Raw genomic sequence first — 23492 nt, 5'->3', positions numbered from 1 at the left:
CCATCCTGGCTTTGGATGTCTGAATCACTGGGTTTTAGATGTCTACTTATAATTTATAAAATAATTCAAAGATCTCTGGTGATCACATATACCATTTCACCCTCCTTTCCCAATCTTATATTCCTCTCCTAATGTCACTATCTTGCTATTTGTTCTCTCTTATACCATATATAAGAGAAAGAGAGAGAAAAGGGCTTGTATATTATATATACATATTTATGTTTATATACACTTTGAGGTTGTATATATCATATCACCATATCATATCATACATTTCTGGAGTCAGCTCTGATGTCCTTTCCTTCAGGGAAGGAAGTTGTTGAGAGAGTAGTCTGCATACGTGCTACCTGTAATTAATTATGAAGTAGTGGAAAGAGTGGCTTTGTAAACCTATAGATTCTTAATCCCTGCTCTTCAAGCAGATTCTGGTTTTAGAATCATTTGACTAGAGACCTTCAAAGGCTCTGTCAGTGTGGTTCTGTGATAATACTTCACTGTTGATGAGGCTTTGAACTTTCTGATTTCTATCTTAATTGGGGAATGAGAGTTTCTGGTTAAGGAGCCATTCTATATGATGGATTTGGGGGAATTATAACCATCCCCCAACTCCAAAAAAAACTGGAGCTCCTACAGATGAAGTGGCTTGGGTCACACTAAAGGAAAGAATGGCTACTGGAATCTAGACTGATATGAGCTATTTGTTCATTCATTCATGCAACAAAGTTCTGACTTTATGCCATACTCTATTTTAATTTTTAAATTATGTAATTATATCTGAAATATTTTCCTTATAAAATGTCTAATAATAGAAAGAGAAAATACCATTTCACCCTCCTTTGCCAATCTCATATTCCTCTCCTAATGTCATTATCTTGCTAGTTGTTCTTCAAGAAAATTTTCTATTAATTATATACATATATGCATGTATCAAAAAATACTCGTGTTTAGGCCTTTTTTTAAAAAAAAAATTGAGATTATACAACCGCCTTTGCAATTTAACATGTCAATGCATAGCAATCACTTTATCATTTTTAACTGCTACATAGTGTTCTATACCATGGTGGGTTTCAATCTATTTAAACATTTTCCTATTGTTTGACATTTAGGTTATTGCCATATTTTTGCTATTACAAAAACACAGCAACAAAAAAACTTGCTGCACTGAATATCCTTTTACATGCCTCTCTGTACACATGACAGGATTTCTCCAGGATAGTTAGAAGGGTCTTTGCAGAGTTGAAGGGATAAGTACACTCACCTATTCTACATTGCTTTACTGTAGCTACATGGAGTTGGAGGTGGGTATAATTTCCCTTAATCCAGAAATCTAGGTTCAACCTGCTAAAATTTTAGGTGCAAATCTTGAATCTTATCCTTCCCTGGGTGTTGATGTGGATGCATAAATATTGGTCAGTGCATATTGTACAACCACTGTGCACTTTTCTACCATGACAATGCCCAGGAGAGCTCCATGCTCTTTGTTAACTGATGTCTCATTTGACCTCTCTGAAATAAATGACTATTTTTATATTGGAACTTCCCTTTGGTGAGCAGCAATTCTAGTTCTCAGTCCTGATTTTGAATGCTTAAAAAATTTGAAACATCCCTTTCCAAATTTTATATATAAATTATATATATGTATATATTTATATATATATAAAATTTGGAAAGGGGTGTTTTGCTCCATACATTTATATGTGTGAGTATACATATATATAGGGATGTTTGATTCTTTGCCTGGAACTAGCCTTACCTGACTTTTTTCAGCATTAGTAATGTAGGGGAAATGATGGATGGCTCTCAAATACTCCTGTGATGGCTCTCACGTGCTGGAAGCACAGGACATCCTGTAAATGAGTAGTGAGGGGACAGAACCAGCCTGTGGAGCCTGTAAAATGTGCAAGCTGCAGACTAAAAGCACAATAGGCAATTGAAATTGTCTGGGTGTTTCCCTGCCCCATGTTTCAGTTCCAACAGATCACTGGGACCTTGGCTTTCACTATCTTCACTGCGGTGCTGAGTTCCTTCAAGTTTGGATATGACACTGGTGTGATCAAAGCACCTCAACAGGCAAGTACAACATGTGCAAGTTTTCTTTTGGGCAACTGCAGTCAGTGACAGAAAGATATCATCTGTTCTTTGGACAAGGAGATAATGTGTGCCCACATGGGGGACACCAGGTTATCTTGGCCTTCAATCAGGTAAGAGATGCATGTTTCCAAAGCTGATAATTTGCCCTTGACTCCTTACTCAACAATCCTCACAGGAGAAGTAGGGGGTAATAAGTAATGCTTGAGCTGATTCTGCTATCTGCTGAGCTCACAGAAAACTCCAGCCAGAATACCACATGCCCAAGGATGTTTAAGGAAAAGAAGAGAGCTCATTGCAGCCTTCATTCAGAGTTACCAAGCATACATGGATGGAAAACTCCAAGGAGTAAGGGGAAATGAGAGAAAGGAGTGTTTCATTCAGCGCACAAACATTTATTAGACACCTACTACTGTGCCCCAGGTGCTTTAACATACACTGTCTCTGGCTCTATCCTTCCAACAATATTATGATTATTGTTTCAGGCCAGATGAAAATCTTTAAGAGCCCTAAGCACTAGAAAGTTTAGAGTTCTTTACCCCCATTCCTGCCTCCCATAGGAAATTCGAAGCAGAAAAATTAAAAACTTTAGAATAATATTCAAGAAGTCCAACAAAGTTTGGATTTCCTTCATGATGACTTTTTGGATAGTTATTATTTTAAAGTATATCAAATAATTTCTAAAACTTTTCTCAAGTATATTGTGTACCTCTACTCCAGTGTCCAATGGATAAATAGGAGAGGGATGTGATTTTTCCCAGCTCCCATGTCTGCAAACCAGGGGAACCTGGAGTTTATTTCCTTCTGCTCTTACTCTATCAGATCCTTGAGGATGGGACTGGAATCTTGTTCATTTCCTATCGCCAGTGCCAAACACAATTACTGTCATATAGAAAGGATTTAATAAAGTGGTTAGTGAATGAGGAGGTAGAAACATTTGTTGGGTGCCTTCTTATGAATCTGTCATTACCCCACCTGCTTCTCTTACACCATTAGACTCCCAGGAAAATGTACGATCCTGCAGTGTATGAAGGTGTGAAATGTGTGCTGTTTATCACTTGAAAAGGGCTGTTGTTTGGGCCAAAACATGTACCTCGGTTTTCATCATGAGGGCAGCAGACCTTGCCATGGCTGAGAGGAGAGGGGAATAGAGCTGGAGTGTCAGGAGACCTGGACTGTGTGCTTTCTTCTGCGGGTGATGATGAATATTTGCCAATGGCATAGGCTACCTGAAGTTTGGTTCAATTTCACCATGACCTGGAATTGGTAACCTCCCTTCTCTTTTGGTACCAGTACTTTTCACATCCTTAGCTAAACTATCCTCTCCAGTCCCAGTGGGAAAACTAGGCAAAGGGCTCCGCATTCCTTCCATCCAAGGCCCAAAGCCAGAGTGGAAAACAGGGATCCCCCCACTGGCACCAGATCAATGCTTTCCTAAGTCCCCTTCCCTTTGTGTTTTTAAAGAACTGCTTGAACATGACTATGTAAGACTGGTCATTCAGGCCTTTTATTTTTTTATTAGCTGAAGGACATTTGGAATTATATTAAGGTACTTAAAAATAACACTTTTTATGATTATAAAATGAAACATGCCTATTGCATAAAATATAAGAAAAAGTTAACCATAATACTACAACAAAGAAAAAAAAAACTGCTGAGAACACCTTGGAGAATTTCTTCTAGCCCTTGTTTGTGCATATTATTCATATAGGGCATCCTTCTAATGAGCCGAATATCTTTGTCAGGCTTCTTTCATCATAACAGGATGTCAAGTCTCCCCCTCACTCAGTTGACTTTAGCACATAGGACTTTGAACAGCCTAGAAGAGCTATATTCCAGGTACTTGTGGGACAGTATCAGCCCAGGTCACTGCCACTGAATAGTGACCAATTCATCACTGAGAGGAATGACACAGAAGGAAGATGGCCCAAAGGACATGTTTTTCTCAGTTATACTTTGGTATGATATTCGCCTCTATGAGCACATTGTAAAATAAGGCTCCCTGAAACTTAGTTTTGAACACTCTTCTTCCTTTTACACACTGAACTCTATGAGGACTCATAGGAGAAATATTCTTCAGGGTTCAGTACCTTCTCAAGGGCCACTGAGCTGTTTTACTCTTTGGAATTTATCAATCATGTACCTGATTGTTTTCCCTTCTTTGCACTGGCCGCTAGGAAATTCATTGCTAAATTTGTGTCTCACTTTAAGCAAGGATTTGGTAGCCAGCATTTGAAATTTGTATACCAACTTCATTCTTGGTCTCATCTTAAATTTCCCAATCTTTTTCCTTGTATGCGTTTTTATATTTTTGTTTAAAATATTTAAGTAATCAACTTAAAACCTTCTGTGCAGAAGTCACACTAGTGTGAAACTGTGTCTGTTTTTTGCCTGCAGCATATTTTCATTCTGAATAGTTGCCAGCATGTAAACATTGGAGAATTTTATATAACCATTCATATTTCTGGCTTCTGTTAAAAAATTAAAGTTCATGCAACACTAGTCCCACATTTTCACCCATTAGATGGGACAAATGCTCTCCTGCTTCACAATCCTTATTACTCCCTATTAATCTCTCATTTTTTCCTCCAGTCATCACGGTACTTCTTGCTTCCTTCACTTATTTGTTCCTGCCTTGTATCGGTCTGCCAAAGGGTGCCAATGCAAAGTACCAGAAATCTGTTGGTTTTTATAAAGGGTATTTATTTGGGGTAAAATAAGGTCCCAAGACCATGGACAGTCCAACTCAAGGTAATATAGTAGCTATATACTCACCAAAGTCGGCTGCCACCTGTTGAAGGAAGATGGCAGGTGATCTCTGCAAGGGTTAGGTCTTCCCCTCTGGGCTTCCTCACTCTCAGCTGCAGGCTGGCATAGGGCCCATTTCTTCCTGGGCCTTCTATATTAGTCTCAGCTATTCGGTTCTGTTCTCCTCTCAAGGTCAGCTGCAAATTATCAGACGAAAGATTTGTTTTTCCCTGGATCCCCAGGATTAAAAATGACAGAGCTCTCTCTGCTCCCCTATGTCTTCTTGAAGGAGTGTCCATTTTATATCAGACCCAGCAAGGGGCAGGCACTCAACCCGAGTCAAGTCCTCTGACATAGTCCAATCTAGTTTTTTGGTTTTTTTTTTAAAGATTTATTTATTTATTTATTTCTCTCCCCTTCCCCCCCACCCCTGTTGTCTGTTCTCTGTGTCTATTTGCTGCATCATCTTCTTTGTCCGCTTCTGTTGTTGTCAGCAGCACGGGAATCTGTGTTTCTTTTGGTTGTGTCATCTTGTTGTGTCAGCTCTCCATGTGGGCGGTGCCATTCCTGGGCAGGCATCACTTTCTTTCACGCTGGGTGGCTCTCCTTAAGGGGCGCACTATGCAGGGACACCCCTGTGTGGCAGGGCACTCCTTGTGCACATCAGCACTGCACATGGGCCAGCTCCACACGGGTCAAGGAGGCCCGGGGTCTGAACCGCGGACCTCCCATGTGGTAGACAGATGCCCTCACCATTGGGCCAAGTCCGCTTCCCCCAATCTAGTTTACAAACATAATTGTGCTCTTTTTGGGATTCATAAAATGATCTCAAACTGTTACATGCCTGGTTCCCATTGCCACTGAAATTTGTGACAACTGTTTTATAGATATGGTCATCTATGAATAAATTTATCCATGTTTGTGTGAGTATAACACACATAATTGGAATGATCCCATTTAAATACCTAACAAACATTTTAGAGGAAAAACAAACAAAAGCAATGTATCAAGTGTGTTTAAAATACTGGATTTATTTTTATTTCATCAGATAATAGAATCCCATTATCAAAGTGTGCTGGGTGTTCCACTGAATGACCAAAAGGCCACCAACAAATACACTGTCAACAGGAGAGGACTTGCCCACAGTTCCACACCCAGTGGACCCCATCCTACCCCCCTGGGCTGAGGAAGAGAGTATGGAGTTTGCTCACCTGACCACCATGCTCTGGTCCCTGTCTATATCTACCTTTGCAGTTGGTGGAATGATTGTGTCATTCTTTGGTGGGTTGCTTGGAGACAAGCTTGAAAGGTAGGCAAATTTCTAAAATAAGCATTAAACACAGAAACTTTAGTATATTGGTTTTGTTAGACTTTGTTTAGAAAAATAACATCTTTCCTTTTGTAGGGTAGTTTTAAAGTTGATTGTCCAATTCATGACCCTCTAATGCAGGTACAAGTTAGAACAAGCCAATGGAGAAAGTTATTGCAACAATCTAGTTAATTGTGGTGGTATTTACAGCAAAAGTAGGTTTGGTGTGTATTTCTAGATAAGTGCTTTGTAAGTTATAAAACATGTTAGAAACCCACTGCAGAAATGGTAAAGTCAGGAACTCATTAGAAGAGACTAGATTGGAATTTTAAATTTGGGAGTCTGCTGTTTGCTTCAACAAATCATTCCATTTCTCAATTGTCCAGTTTTTCATTTTCAAATTAGAATTTAGAATTTGGATCATCCAAGGTCTCAGGTCATGTCAATATCCCAAACTCTCAATTAGTGGTACTGGCTGCTACTTCTGCTATCTCAAAGCCCGAACCAGAGATGAAGCAATCAGAATCTTCATTTCTCAACTCTGGTTTCTATTAGGTATTTTGGATTAAAAGCATCAGTGAACTCTTTTACTTTCAAGATTCACTTAACCATGTGACATATGACTTTTGGGATTTCAACCCTATATAGAGAGGAAATAAAATTAGAAAATCAAATAATTATTTCTTTCTTTAGATTTATGTCCAGCTCATTGAGCTCAGGTTTGTGTACTAATTACTTTTTTTCTGATTGTAAAAATAATACAGGACAGATAGGGAAATTTACAAAAACACAAAAGCCTTTAAAGATGTAAATAACTATCTAGACAATTAGTTTAATAATTCGGGATTACAATTCATTTACCAATTGCACCTAAAAATTGTAATTTTTATCTCTCTAGTTGTTAAAATTCTGATAACTTCTTCCTCTTGTATCAGAGCTTTTATATAATAAGACTATAAGAATTTTTCTTAAATAAAGGTTAGCATGTTAACTCAAATTTTATTATTATTCTTATATGAAAGGGACTTTACTGTAAAAGAAAATGATCACTTTCTCACATATTTGCCAACTTGGTGTTTAGTCAAACTTTAAATCAAAATCAATACATACAGAGCTCATAAGCATCAATTTCAATTTGCACCAATCTGTCATAGGCAGTGAATGGGGACTTTTCAAGATTATTCCTAAAGTAAATTAAATTAAGCAAAATTAAATTAAATTTTAAATTAAATTAAGAAATATGGACACATCAATTCTTTTAGAAGTTACTTATGTTTTATATTTCTTCCCATCCCTGAAGAAAAAGCTGAAACCACTGTTTACCCTCATGTAGAGATGAAATTCTGACAGGTGCAGTAATTTATCTTAGAACATTCCATTAGTGTCCTTATCCTGGAACCAGGATGTGGACCCTATTAAGGCTTAGGATTTTAGCATCAATAATAATCAGACTCCAAAACAATGCCAAATGACCATTTACCTAGTCATCTATGGTAAACTAAAAGTGAGGCTTCTTCCAGTTTCCATTAGAAAAATGATCCTCCTTGAAAAACAGCCATAAAATTCATAATTTCAACTTTAAAATTAAGACAAAAGAATTCAAACTACCTCATAAAACTACACTTTTCTTGGGGAAATTCACTAGAAGATGACATAATTTTCCTTTATTGCCAGGATCTTTTCTCTACCAGCTAAAAATAAATAATAAGAATGTATTCCTTCCATTATTGCTAAAGGAAGTTTTTGCTTGCACTTACACAAGAGTAGATAATTGTCTATAGCCACTATTTTATAGTTTGGGGTTTACATGGTCAGTTTTCCCACTTACAATTTAATAACCACGTATGCTGGGGGCAGACCATGGTCTGGGCAACCCACACTACCATGAGTCAAGGAAGGCACATGTAGCTTGCCTTTGAATGCATGTTGCATCCTTTCTTAACAAAAATGGTAGAAATTTAACTCATGAAAATTACACATTAAGTTTCTGTTTTACACAGAACAAGTCCTAGGACTGTCACTTACTGTGTGAAAATGAGCAAGTTGCTTGGAGTCTCTAAAACACTTTTCCCCATCTGCAATGAGAGAAAAAATAATATGTACTCATGGCATTATTGTGAGGATTAAATGAGAACAAACACAAAGTATTTAGTGCAATGCCTGAAACACAGTAAGCAGGCAGCAAATATGGGCTTTTTTGGATGCTGATGATGACGGTGATAATAATGATGATGAAGCTTATGCTAACAGGATATTTATGAGCAACATTTAAAGAAATATGTTTAGGTAGAATTAAATTTCTTGCTCCCTGATTCAACTATTCACATATACTTTCAGATTACTTATCTTGGCCATTTCTCATGTTTGAACAGAAGTGAAAAGTCCTTTAAGTTGTATAAAGTGCCCCAGCAGCCACTTTGAGGGGTAAGGATGAGGGACTTTAGAGCTATCTGGCATCAAAAACCTTCTCAAGCTATTTCTTTCATTGAAAATTTACTTTTTAACCCTCCCTCCCCATTAAAATAGTCTATTAGCTAACTGCTAACAACTTCTTAGGTTAAATTTTTGAATTTACCTACCCTCACCCTTGTGTGCAGAAAAAGAACTTTACAGAAGAAAAGCTTTAACTCTCTTTTCTAATCTAATCTGGGTCTAATCTAATCTGGCTGGCTTCTAAAACAGTCTGTTTCCCCTGCCTTAATGTACTTGATAATTGTTTACAGTTCATTTCCATCAAGTGGTTTGTATTGGTTGCTTATTGCTGCTTTAACAAATGACCACAAATTCAATGGCTTGGAACATCACTAATTAATCTCTTACTGTTCTGGAGGTCAGAAGTTGAAATCAGTTTCACCAGGCTACTGTCAAGGTATAAGTAGGGCTGGACCCTTCTGGAGGCTCTGAGGGGAGAATGTGTCATCATTCCTTGCCTTTTTCCAGCTTCTTGTGGGCACCTGTATTCCTTGTTTCATGGTCCCTTCTTCCATCTTCAATGTACATCACTCCAATCTCTCCTTTTGCCATCAAGTCACCTTCTCCTCTTGTGCAGTAGTGTCTCCCTCTGCCCCCCTCTTAAAAGGACACTTGTGGTTATACCATTGGGTCCACCGGGACTATCCAGGCTAATCTCAGAATATCCTTAGCTTAATCATACTGGTAAAATCACTTTTGCCATATTCAGAGTCTGGGAATTAGAAGGGCATTATTCAGCCTACCACATAGTTGGGGACTATCATTGCAGTATGAGATTATATAATTTTATTCTCCTTTTTTTTCTTTTTTTCTTTTTTTGAGATACCAGTGCCCGAGATCGAGCCCAGGGCCTTGAAAGTACCTCAGATGTGGGAAGCAGGTGCTCAACCACTTAAGCTACATCTGATCCCCTCTCCATTTTTAAAAGATTCTGGTGTTAAAGGTAGCTGCTTAGAAAAAGTTCACCCAGCAATGTTTGAAATATTGAAATAGAACTGTATTTGTTTCAAAGCTGCTAAAACAAATATCATACAATGGGTTGGATTAACAACAGGAAATTATTGGCGCATGATTTCAGAGGTAAGAAGGCTTGCATCCTCCTGGATCTGCATGTTCTGGCTGACTGATGTTCCTTTTGTTTTAAAAAGAAATTGAAGCAACAAGTTTTGGTGTGCACGGTGGGTGTGAATGGCTCGGCGTGTGCAGCAACAAAAGACAAGGATTAGGAGGAAGAGTAGGAGGAAAAGGAGGTTATAGGGACCGGCACGGGGATAGGACGAGGGGTGGGGGGAGACCACGAGGACCGGCTGGCCGTGAGCGGACGACATAGCATCTGGCCAGGATGCATGTGCCTGCCATTAGGGTCGGCGCACGCCGGCGCCTGGTGCGCGCCGAGCCTTGCCAGCGAAACGGGCCCGTGGTGCCCCTGAATCCCTCGCCCGAGGGGGAGGAAGACAAGAAGCTACAGGCGTGCGGTCTGGAGCAGGTGGCGCGGGTGGAAGGGACGTGGAGGACGGCTGGGGGGGGACTCAGCGGTGGCGAGGCGTTGGCAGTGGACTTGTACAAAGGAGCTGAACACTGCATTGGCTTGGTCTTTGGCAAGGTGGACTATCCTTCTGATGGCCCAGGGGCCCACAGTGAGGGCTAAAAGGATGATGATATTTGGGCGGAGGCCGCGGGGGTTAACACCCTGAGGCTGCAAAGGCCCAAGTGGCAACAATGGCGCGCAAGTCTGGCACGGGCGCACAAGGTGTTTGCAAGTTTCAATGGGTAGGTCGGGGAAGAGCTTCCGGATGGACCGCGCGGAGAAGTGGAATTGGGAATGCAGGAGCTTGGCTTGATTAACAAAGTCTCCAAGTCGCAGCCCATCGGCAGGGCTTTCATGGAGGAGGACTGGGTTTACCTGGCGGCTGGACACAGAAGCATCAGCGAGGTCATTCCCTTGAGCCAGCGGTCCTGGTAGGCCAGAGTGGCTTCTGATATGAGCAATGAACCAAGGCTGCTGCCTCGCCTCAAGCAGTCGCTGTACGAAGGCGAGCGCTCGGTCAATGTTTGAGTCACTCGGTAAGAAAGTGGCAAGCGGGAGGCTGCGGCACACTTGAAGGGTGTATAGGCTGTCAGTGAAGATGTTGAGAGGCTGGTCTGGGTGGAGATTGAGGACTGCAGCAACGGCTAGAAGCTCACCTACTTGAACAGAGAAGTCATTTGCAAACAGCAGTTGCTGTGGCTCAGGATTTCCAGGAGTGTATATAATGGCTGCAAATGCCATTTTTGAGGCATCTGTGAAGGCAGTGATGGCTGAGGGGATTGGGTTCCACGCGGGCAATGGATGGAACAGGTTGGAAAACGCCAATTGAGACATTCCCTGCAGCAATCGGTGATGAGGATAGTGGTTGTCAAAGGAGCCGCGTGAGCTCTACCAGGCTCTGCATTTGGGCATTGTTCATGATGAGGGAGGTAACTTCCTTGGCATCTAAAGGCCAGACAATGGTGTGTGGCGGGATGCCATACGTTTGTATGGAGAGAAGTACTAAGTCAGTGGCCAACGCGATCCAGGCCCTTATAAAAGGGCAGATTTTCGGGAGTTTGCTCTTTGACGTATGCAGAAAAAGGAGAGGGCCATCTTGCCACAAGAGACCTGTGGGAGTGATTGGCGTTGGCAGAACTAAAGCCAAGATTGGAAGGGTGGGGGAGAACCGCTCTAGGCGACACTGTTGCAGGGCGGCGCTGACTTGTTGGACGGCCTCTCGAGCCTCAGGAGTGATGATGATGCTGCGAGTGGTCGCCCGTTGGAGGGCTGTCCCTTGTCTGCAAAAGCTCGAAGAGAGGCTGCATTTGCGCTGTTGTGATGGGAAGCGCCGAGCGAAGCCAATTGATTTGCCCGCAGAGCTGTTGGAGCTCAGTTAATGTCATCTTCGGAGAGAGGTGGATTTTTGGGTTTGTGGGCTGGATAAACCGATGAAAATGAAAGCCTAAAAATTGGAAAGGAGGCTGGAGGTTTATTTTGTCAGACTGCACAGTAAGCCCGAGGCTGGAGAGGTTTGTTATTATTGCCGAGAGCAGATCATTGAGGAGCGCACTGGAGCTCGCTGCTAAAAGGAGGTCGTCCATGTAGTGGAGGATGTATGTGTGCTCCGGATTGAACTTGGAGCGCAGCGGCTCAACAGCATGGTTGACATACAGTTGGCACATAGTCGGGCTGTTGCGCATGCCTTGGGGCAATACGCGCCACTGAAAACGCTGAGCTGCGCCTTGGTTGTTGATGCGTGGAACCGTGAACGCGAATCTCGGACAGTCCCGGGGGTGAAGAGGAATAGAGCAAAAGCAGTCCTTGATGTCGATGGTTGCCGCATGAAAATGCTGGGGGACTGGGGTGGGGTGCGGGCATCCTGGTTGAGGTGACCCCATAGGCTTAATATGTTTGTTGATCTCACGGAGGTCGTGGAGAAGGCGGTATTTGCCGGTGTTCTTTTTGCTAATGACAAAGACTGGTGAATTGTAGGGACTAGTGGACGGCTCTATATGCCCTGCTTGTAGCTGCTCTTCGACGAGGGCAGAGAGAGCTTGCAGTTTGTGAGCTGGCAAGGGCCACTGCTCGACCCAGATGGGCTCCTCTGTGTCCCATTCCAGAGGGATAGGGTCAGGTTTTGAGATGGGAGCAGTGGCCCCTAGAAGGGGGGGGGGCAGCGCAGCTGAGAAGGCTTCTATGGTGATTCAGGCCTTTAGCTGGCTGAGGACATCTCTCCCCCATAAGATGGTCTGGACTGACGAGAGGACGAGTGGACGAATTTGGCCTTCGTGGCCTTCTCGGTCGCTCCAATGCAGAGGCTGGGATGTTTTCCAGGAGGCAGCGGCTCTTGTGGCGCCGATGACTTGAGGGCCGATTTCGAGGGGCCAGTGATTGAATGCGGCGATCTCGAAGGGAACACAGGAGACTTCAGCGCCAGAATCCAGAAGCCCATCGAGCCATTGCCCATCTATTTTAAGCTCTAATGAGGGTCTCTGGAGGTGCGTGATGGGCACTGTCCACATTATGGCTTGGGAACTCTTCTGGAGGCCTCTTGGGGGAGGGGCTGAGGCCTGCCCCGCTGGGAGTTTAAAGGCTGCTGAGGACTTTGAGCAGAATGGCAGTCACGGGCCCAGTGATATCCTTTCCCACAAAGCGGACATGGCGTAGAAGGGCCCCTTGGTCGCCACGACGGCAGGTCGGAGCGAGGCGCTGGGCCTGGCTGAGAGCACTCGTGGACAAAATGGCCAGGCTGGCCGCATCGAAAGCAGACGGAAGTGGAGGTGGACGAAACAGCCATGGCAGACGCAAAGGCAGCGGTGAGCGTTTTGACTTGCGGGTCGACGTCGCGGCAAGCAAGGACCCACTCGTGCAGAGCTTTATCGCGTATGGGGAGGACTACGGCTCGGAATGGTGCAAGGCATCCGTCTATGATAAGTTCTTTGGCCAGCGCAAACTGGGTGTCCTCGCTAGAAATTTTCCACTGGCAAGCTTCCAGGACGCGGGTGACAAATGCTGGGAAAGTCTTGTTAGAGTCTTGGAGCAGTTGCGCGAGCTTGGTGGACTGCTTGGTGGAGACTAGAGAGAAAGACCGCTGGATGAGGACTTTTACCCGGTGCCAAAACCCTGGGTCAATTTGGAGGTAAGAACGAGGGTCTGCATAATTGTTGGTCCCCGTGTATGCATCGGAGGGATCGAGGACGTCAGCTTGGGCATTCTCCACGATTTGCCGGTCAACAGCTGCTTGGTAATGGGCATGCCATTCAATAAATTGACCCGGTGTCAGGATGGCACGGGCTAGTGCAATCCAGTCATATGGGAGAACGAGTTGGGTCCCCAACTCCTCAAGTAGTTGCTGCGCATAAGGGCTGCCAATTCCATCTTCCTTCACAGCTTTGCGGAGGGTCCTGACCTCTTCCACTGTAAAGGGTAGCCAAGTTTGGGGTCGCTGCTGTGTGGGCTGCGGATTCAACGGATATAGCTGGGGGCCTTGAGAAGGTGCGGCACTGGGGACTGATGGAGCAGCCAAGGCAGGTGAAGGGCTATTGCCGTACGGCGGCGGCGAGGGATAAGCGGAACACGGGTGAGAAAATGGCAACTTAGCGGCTTCCGGGTGACAACAAAATGGCGGCGGGACCCTTCCGGGCGCCGGCCAAGATGGTGGAGCAGCCACATCCAGTGGCGGACAAAATGGCGCGAGGGACGCTTCCGATTTAGTGGAAGATGGCGACCATGCAGCTTCCGGGCCCAAACCGGATGCTGACTGGGCAGGAAGAGGCGGGTAGAGGGAGGAGGAGGATACCGGCGGAGAAGAAGCCAGATGTGCGCCATCTTGGGCAGAAGTGGGGGAAGAAGGCGGAAGTCCGCCATCTTGGGGAGCGGCAGGAGTGGTTTCTGTCGGCTGCGGGGAGCTCGGGCGGGGAGGTTCACGCTCAAGAGCAGCAGCAAGTTGGTCAGACAGAGAGTCAGTGTCAGCGGGCTCATCGGGATCACAGTCTAGAGGCCGTTTGGGAGAAGCTTCATAAACGGCCTCGGTCGGAGCGCCGAGGAGACAAGCGCGAATGGCAACGAGAACGGGTAAGAGGCCCGTTGGGAAGGCGCGCTTCTCGTGCTCCATGGCGGAAGTGACTCGATCTATGAGTCGCGAGTATGTATCCGGGCTCCAGAGTTGGCAGGTGGCGAGCCACGGATTAAAGGGGAGTAAGAGGTCCCAGTACTTTTGGAGTTGCCGCAAAGAGATGCGGACTCCATTGGCATCTAGCAGGGCAGCGAGGGCCCTGACTTGTGGCGCCTGACGCAGCGACAAAGAGGCGCCCATGACGGGATAGGAACGGGACAACGGCAAGGGGTCCCTACCTGGAGAGGAGGATGATCGCCGATTACAGCAGCAGCAGCAGCAGAGAGGGGCCAGGGGAGGAGCTGCCCCACATTGGGGGCGCCAGTTGTTGCTGAGCGGGGAGGTCTCAGTCTCGCTCAGGCCCAAGAGTCGGGGGGGGTCAGTTCCTACCGAACCGCCGGTGGGGGGTGCTCCAGGGAGAGAGCACCGGGGCTCTCCAGGCGTGGGGGATGCGCGGTTAGGAAAGAACCACGGAGACCGCCTGAGCGCAGGAACAGGTCTGCTTTATTGCGGAAGTACACTTGGTTATATAGGCAAGGAAGGGGGTGGAGTATGAAGGGGAGAGCAGGGTGGAGGGGTGGCTGCGGATTGGCTAAAACTGGGGGGGGAGACCTCTGGTAATACGCCGTAAGCAGTTACTGGGGAAGAGGGCAGATTGTAGGTTGGTAATATGGGCGGGACTGGCGGGAAGGGTGGCGGGAGCTGGAAGGGGAGGAGGGGCGGAGAAAGGCGGCAACAGACTGACAATCTTTGGAGTCCCTTGGCTTTTCTGTCACATGTCAATGTACACAGTGGTGCCTTATCCTTTTTCTTCCAGGTTCTGTTAACTTCCAGCTTTTGGCTGTTCCCCGTGGCTCCTATCCTGTGTCTAATTTCCTTTGCTTGTAAGGACTTCAGCCATATTGGATTAAGGTCCACTCTCATTTAGTCTGGGCACAAACTGAATACCAATTTGTGTAATTATATGTAATAACTAATTAATGTCTTCAACTGTTCAATTGACAATGGGTTCTTATCTATAGGAACAAGGGTTTGGACCTGAACATGCTTTTTTGGGTAGACAAGATTCAATCCCAATAAGAGCATAACAAGGTGTTTACATTTCTTCATGAAGCAAATATTTCCAAACCTGTCCACTCTAATTCTTTTATTGACTTTAATATCATTTAGCTTATAGAAGATTTTTGTGTATCTCACTTTCCTATCTCAGAAATAAAACCACGACATACTTGCAAATGCTTTTCAATTTTCATATGCAGAATTTTGAAATTGGTATTTTTTTGCTAAGTTCCATTTTATTATGTAGTTCACATTGATTGACATTATTCATAGTTCCTGGAAATATGCTGGCATACAATAACATAAATAATTCTCTATGATAAAGCTTAAAGTAAAAGTATGTTTTAATTTACTTCCAAATAATTCACACAAAAGGAAAATTAATGTTGAAATTCCTCTCAATATCTACAACAATTAAAAACTTGTACCATTAAAAAACAAAACAAAGAAACTAGGAGTCACACATTACAACTACAGAATTTAATTTAGCTATCACTAAGCAAAAATTATCTTAAAACAATCAACTTGTAACAGACTTAATTAGTAACTGTATTAGTTAGCCAAAGGGATGCTAATGCAAAGTAGCAGAAATCTGTTGGCTTTTATAAAGGGTATTTATTTGGGATAAAAGCTTACATTTACAAGGTCCTTAAGAGTCCAACTCAAGGCTGTTTTCTCTGCTAAAGTCTGTTGCAACGCAGTGAAGCAAGATGGCAGATAATCTCTGCCTGGTCTCTTCACAAGATTACCTGTAAAGGATCCGTCAAATGGCTATCTCTCTTCCCAGGGCCACAGGATCAAAGCTGACAAAGTTCTCGCCCACTTCTTCTTTTTTTTTTTTTTTTTTTTTTTTCTTTTTTTCTTTTTTAATATTTATTTATTATTATTATTTTTAATTACATTAAAAAAATATATGAGGTCCCATTCAACCCCACCGCCCCCGCCCCCCACTCCCCCCACAGCAACACTCTCTCCCATCATCGTGATACATCCATTGCACCTGGTAAGTTCATCTCTGAGCATCACTGCACCCCATAGTCAATGGTCCACTTCTTCTGTGTGTCTTCTTGAGTGAGCGCCATTTATATCAGCCCATCGGGGGCGGGGACTTAACCTGTGTTACACCCTATTGACTGATTAAATCAAAGCCCTAATGTTAACATAATTTAATCAAAGACATCTCTGCTGAATCTAATACAATCAAAAGGTATTATGCCCAGGGAACAGACCAGTTTACAAACATAATCCTTCTTTCAACCTGCTAGAGTAACTATTTGAAAGAAAGTCTGAAGTGTTAAACTAGTCATCACCAGAACTGAATTGTCTCTATGGAAATGTGAAGGGCAGACTTGTGTACCCAAGAGTCTCCCATCATCAATATTACTTATTTTAAATGCTTTAGTTCATAATTATGTCAAAGTAGTTCTTGGTTTAAAGTTCCCTAAGTAGCTTTTACAGCAAAATTAAAATAGGTTAATATCTCAGCATGCTCTGAAAGCAAATCCATTTATCAAGTTTCAGTGCTGAATTTATAATCCTTGCTTTTTAAATTTCAGAATCAAAGCTTTGTGTGTAGCTAACTGTCTCACGTACTTGGAGCTCTCTTGATGGGGCTTTTGAAATTGGGACCATCTCACATTCTTATCTTTTCAGGAAGAGGCATATCAGGACTCTATTGTGGTGTCTCTCTCTCACACACATACAAACACACACACACATCTTTGTCTAAGATTATTCTAAAAGCAGATGTGTTATAACATGCAAGGAATTTTTTTTTTTTTTTTTTTTTTAGCCTAAGGTGGTGTCACAAAAGGGAAAGGTAATAGAACAAAGTCAAAGTCCTGGGTCAGGGCAGGTAGGGACCCGTAAATGGTTATTGTGATGCTGTGTTCTGTCCCTGGCAATGGCATCATTTCTAAATGTAAGATCTCAAATGAATTACTTAACTCTGGCTCTCAGTTTCCTCCTCACTTAAATTAAGATGATAATAACATATACTTCATGGAGTGGTGGTGAGAATACAAGATAGAATCAGATATGGAGTGAGGATTCAAAGATGCCAGCTGTTATTACTCCTGATTGGCAGGGAATAGGAGAAGACCGCTACATCAAGAAACCCAAACTCTGCCCTTCGGGTCTTCATGGCTTCTTGTGCTTCTGTATCTCTTACCTGTCAAGACCTTGACACCCCGGGCCCATCTGTCATCTTCTCTGAACCTGTCTGATTTCACACATGGCTGGGTGAAGTGGTAAAGTCGTGGTGACCAAAGGGAGAGAGAATCGGGCAGGAGATAGACAATTACTGGCCAGGAGCTCAGGGTGGAGGAAGATGGCTCCTCTGTGAATGTCACATTGGAATAGCAGGAATCATTCATTCTCGGAAATAGCTTTTCAAACTTCCCAAAGCAATGCATCAGCAGAGGCGTGAGCAGGAGGGTCGCTCAGCTCTAAAGCCAATCACCAAATCTTTAACCTCTAATGCCAAGGAAGCCTGATTCTGACACTCTGGGCTGAGGTTTTAACCCATCATCCTAAATTGAAGCAGCCTTTCAAAGTACTAATATCCATGGGTCATGCTCAGTTCCCTATCTCCCCCAACAAGCACACACACACTCAACACACACACACTATTTTCCACAGTCTTAATTACCAAAAGCTGTGACCTCTGGTTTTGTGTGTGTGTTTGTGTGCATGTGTGTACAGTTGTCAGGGAGCACAAAATTTCACGTTAAATATTTATAACACTTTTACCTGTAGAAGAGAAAAGTGTTATAAGTGATCAGTTGAAGCACAAGACTAAAATATCCTGAAGTTAATAACTTAATTGAGTGTCTTTTTTCACTATTGTCTGTGTTAATACACATAAATAAAGGTCAGGGTAGCTTCACAAGGTGAAAAATCAGCACACACAGGTAGAGAGAGCTTTGGGTTCAGAGTGAATCAATTCTGGCACTGTTGCTGTCTCTTTCTGTCTGAACTTTGATAAATTCATTAACTCAGAACCCTGGTTTCCTCTCCTGTAAAATGTAGATATAATCCATATCAGAGAAGCTCAAAATATAATTCTTTTTTTCTTTCCATTTAAAAAAAGGACAGGGTAAAAAAATACTCAGTTGGAGAAAATTTGAAAAATAAATGCAATAAATATATTGCATAGGAAACTTTCTGTTGTATACCTGTACTCCAGAACAACCTTTTAAAATTATGTCTGCTTCTAAGCATTAAAGTTGCTAAAAATTAAAGGCAACAAAATTTGGTTTCAGATCCATTTGACTTCAGCCCTGTGAGCTTATACATTATTCTGCTACTGAAGTATAGCACTGAGTATTACACAAAGATAGTACAGTCTAGATTAGGGTTGAATAAATGGTGGGGTTTTTTTCATGTTTAAGATCAACAGGCCATATGTAGAGTCACATGTAAAATTCGTCAGAAATACAGATACCAGATCATCTGTGTAAATGATCGTGTGAGGTATTAAGAACAATTTGAAGCATTTTTTAAAATTATTGAAAATATTTCCCAAAAAAATCTTTTACACAGAGACAATCCATTTCAATGGATAGGCAGTCTCTCTAAGGGGCATCTCCAATAAATCTTAGGTTAAATTTCTTAAGAAATGTCAAATATTGAATTCACCCTGGACTTATTGATAGTCTCTGACCTTTTTATGCAATCAGCAAATGGCTGAGCACTCCACCATTTCACATCTCATTTAAGAAAGCTACAAAAGGCAGAACTGCCTAGTGTGTTTCAATTTTTTTTATACCTTTAATCAGAAAAAGACCTTCTTCAAATAAAATTATTCTGAAGCCTAATATTTGGAAAGAATAAAGAAGGAGCTGGGTTGTTCTGGGTGGAGTGATTGGAGGAAGGGATCTCCAGAGTCCCTGAGTTCCTCAACCTCTTCCCATCTATCCACAACCCCATCGCCCCCTGGTCTTCAGACACCACCACATTGTGCAAACTCAAATAGAGCATATAGTTCTCATGCCAAGGCTCTATTGCACTGTGACCTTGGACAAGTCATTTCCCACCTCTATCAGGTAAAAAGGTTGGTCTACATATGTTCTAAATCCGTATAATCTAATTAGTTAAGGTTTAAAATATTATCAAAACATTCTTCAGTCTCTTTTCTGAAGTCAATCTAAGTATTATGATCTAAAGTAAATAATACTAATGTAAACTTTTAAGTAATTAAGACAATGCTATGCAGGATTACCGAATCCATGACTAACCATTTCTTTCTATTTACATTTCCAACAATAACTTAATTTGGGGTCTTATCAACAAATGTATTTTACATAAATTGCTTCTATGGCTGGACACAAGACTTTTTCCCTCCAATGGACTTGGGGAGATTTCCAAACTAGGTATTGATTGGATTTAAGAAAATAATTAATACTGACATAATACTAGTTGTGCTTTAGCTTTTCCATTCCTTTTTCACGCAGAGCTAGTATCAGGGCGGTCCCAATGTACATTGGTGAAATTGCTCCCACCTCTCTCAGGGGCACTCTTGGCACCTGCCACCAGCTGGCCACCATCACTAGCAGTCTTATTAGTCAGGTAAAAACACCCCATCCCCTACCTTATCCATCTTCTCTCTCTCTGTCTGCTCTCACTGTAGATCAGCACAAAGACGAAAACCAAGTCCACCAATCGTGTTGGACATGGTGTAGAAATACAGGTTTTTCTGGCTCAAAAATTAATATTTACCACTCTGCACTTTTCTCCTTGGAGTTGTGGAGTGGGCCCTGGAGGTAACCTGATGAGCCTCCAGCCAGTCTTTAATTTCAGGAGCTATTTGAGAATTAAAATATTCTATTCAGATTTCAAGGAATAGGAAATTTCAACTATTTGGCAGCTGGGATTTCTTTGTTTTGAGAATTATACAGGGAAATCTAATATGTAAATGACAACCAAAACAGCTTTTGTTAGCGACTGGGGGCCTACACCCCTGTTGTCTCACAGGGACTCCATAAAACTCAACCCTGGGCTCTTCAGGGGCAGTCTGTGAGCCACGGAGTAGGGCCCACAAAGCTGGTTCTCAGCAGAGTCATTGTCCTTTGAATGAATCCCATTCTATCTAAGTTCTCAGAAAGAATTTTTAAACAAAGGTCGAAAATTATTCATGATTTTAATATAACATTATTCCATCTCATTGCCTGGAGAACATAGCTGTGTGTTTCTTGCAATATCAAATGTGTTTTAAAAGTTTATAGATTCCCATCTTAAAATTCCCAGTGGAATTGGTGAAATTGTTTTCATTAATAGGTAAACTGTTTGTAAAACACATAAATCTAATTTAGTTAAGGTTAGTCACATTAGTAAAAATTTCTATCTTGTGCATACCTGAACCAAAGCTGTTAGGAATTATTATTAAATAGCCTAGGTCCTTCTTCAACAAGTTGTTGCAAAAGGCAGACCCAGAATGTTTTGCAGTTGATATACTTATTTATCCTTTCAGATTCTGGGCCTCTCTTCTCAGCAATCAGGATCTGTGGCATATACCACTTGGCCTGTCTGCTGTGCCAACTGTCCTACAGTCTCTTCTGCTCTTCTTCTGTCCAGAAAGCCCCAGATACCTTTATATCAAGGTGAATGATGAAGTCAAAGCTAAGGATAATATGTATTTGGGTTGTTTTTCTTTTCCCTATTGCCTTGGAATTATCAGCTAATGCAAAACTGCCCATGAATGGTTGCTTTTGAAACCGGTAGCAATGCCTTCCAAATGAAGGCAGTGGATACATGAAGAAGAGTGTATAGAATCACTTTAATGTGATTGCTCCATGCCATTTTACACTCATAAGAATTCACTCCAGTCCAAACCTACATGGAAGATATTGAACATAATCAGAGGTTTTTAAAAGACCCCTCTAACTTTGTGCTTCTCAGAGAATAAGGATCATAGTTTTCTTTGTCATGGAATGAAACCAAATAATCTGCTTTTTGTTGACATTAATCAAAGAGTAGAATTTAACTGAACAAAACGTAAGTCCCAACATCCATGCTATTAAGTCATCAAAAGGGCCAAAACGTCTCTAGCTCTTTATTAACAAAATAAATCAATTTATTTTTGTTTTAACCTGAGTTGGTTCAATGTGATCATTTTTGGGAACAGGCTTGAAAAGACTCAAAGGATCTGATGATGTCACCAAAGACATCACTGAGATGAGAGAAGAAAAGGAAGAAGCATCAGGTGAGCAGGAAGTCTCCATAATTTAACTCATCAATTCCAGCTACTGAAAACCCATTCTAGTAGCACTGATGCTCCACATAGCTCAGCAATTTTCTGAAGTCAATGGACTCCAAGTTTGTCTAAGTTTAAGAACTCCCTCTAACTTTTTAGAGCAAAGTGAAATTAGGTAGAGAGGGTAAGGGGTATAAGTTTAAAAAGTTAAAAGACAGTTTTAAATGTTGACATCAATGTCTTACTAAAACAAATATGTACTAAGTGTGCATTAATTTTCTTTGTGTTGCCTCATCTACTTTCTAAAATTAGCTTCAATTTGTTTAAAATATCTAAAATCAATGATATTATAGATACATTAAGATGAAGGAGTAAAAAAGGCAAAATTGATACTAAATAAAAAGAGAGAAGGGGAACAGATTTGGTTCAAGTGATTGAGTGCCTGCTTCCCACATAGGAGATCCCAGATTTGGTCCCTGGTGCCTCCTAAAAGCAAAGAAACAAACAATGAGCAAACAAACCTCAGGAAGCCAATGTGGCTCAATGGATGAGCACTGGCATCCCGCATATGAGGTCCAAGGTTCAATCCCTAGCCCTGGTACCTAAAACAAAACAAAACGAACAAACAAAAAACAGAAGACTCTAAATTATAAGGGACTTATGGAATTGAGTATTGAATTTAGGACTTTTAGACAAAAAGAATTCTGTGACTCACTACACTCTACTTAAAGGCGGTATAGCAGAGAGCCAGGTATAAAGCTCTGGCCATTCAAAAATTTCATACCATTCGGAGAGACAGCACACATAATATACAAACGTGAACTGGCACAATAATGGTACTTAAGGGTAGATAACGCATGATTGAAAAACATACTGAATAATAAAGTCGTTAGTTTTCTGGTTTTCAGCTAAAACCCTACATTATATAGATTAGAATGTTTCTGCTAGCTATTAGGAACAGGAAAAACTGTAAACGTTTGTTAAGTAATTAGATAAAGAATATTACTTATCCCTTTTCATTGATGTTAGAAATGCAGTTTGGCTTCTGCCATAGTATACTGGGCCAATCCCAGATCCACAAGGGACAGTTTGAGAGAGAATGACAGATTGGCAGAGATTTGGGGGAGGCAAAGGAAGTAATTCCCACCAGTTGAAGAAATAGGAGACATGAACCTCACTGTACAAGCCAGATACTGCTTTATTATAATTTGTCACCTTTAAGGCATCTGTGTTGTTCAATTTTTTTTTAAAGATTTATTGATTTATTTATTTCTCTCCCCTTCTCCCCCCATCCAGGATGTCTGTTCTCTGTGTCTATTTGCTGTGTCTTCTTTGTCCCCTTCTGTTGTTGTCAGCGGCACAGGAATCTGTGTTTCTTTTTGTTGCGTCATCTTGTTGTGTCAGCTCTCTGTGTGTGCAGCGCCATTCCTGGGCAGGCTGCACTTTCACACTTTTCACACTTTTCACACTTTTCACACTTGGCGGCTCTCCTTACGGGGCGTACTACTTGCTCGTGGGGCTCCCCTATGCAGGGGACACGCCAGCATGCCACAGCACTCCTTGCATGCATCAGCACTGCACATGGGCCAGCTCCACATGGGTCAAGGAGGCCTGGGGTTTGAACCGGGGACCTCCCATGTGGTAGACGGACGCCCTAACCACTGGGCCAAGTCTGCCACCTGTTGTTCAATTTTGTCTAATATTCTGCATAACTTTGGGACTCAGAAACCAAAATGGTGCCTTTTGTCTCTACTCTGCCTGAATATCCAATAATTTCTATGCACCTTTCTGCTTCCTGTTCTAGCACAGTGCTTGACTTAGAGAGGCATCCAGGAAATGTTGACTCTGAGGCTGATGGATGCCTAAAAGTGTCAAGTTAGTGCACAGTATACTGTCAGCCACTACTCACTGAACATAGTCCATCCAGTCCTCTTGCACCAGCCTTGTCTGCAGGAAAAGGTGCCAGCAACAGGATGTGTTATGTGGGAAACACAGATTG

At 42.4% G+C, this 23492-nt stretch overlaps 1 pseudogene; it reads left to right on the top strand.

Moving 5' to 3' along the window:
• Window positions 1-23492, top strand: part of LOC101444299 (solute carrier family 2, facilitated glucose transporter member 2-like) — a 64744-nt pseudogene that overhangs the window by 34787 nt on the left and 6465 nt on the right.

The sequence above is a fragment of the Dasypus novemcinctus genome, chromosome 4 (assembly GCF_030445035.2).
Source record: "Dasypus novemcinctus isolate mDasNov1 chromosome 4, mDasNov1.1.hap2, whole genome shotgun sequence".
Classification (NCBI taxonomy): domain Eukaryota; kingdom Metazoa; phylum Chordata; class Mammalia; order Cingulata; family Dasypodidae; genus Dasypus; species Dasypus novemcinctus.
Note: the sequence above shows the minus strand (reverse complement) of the source record. Positions and strands in the feature narration are given on the sequence as shown.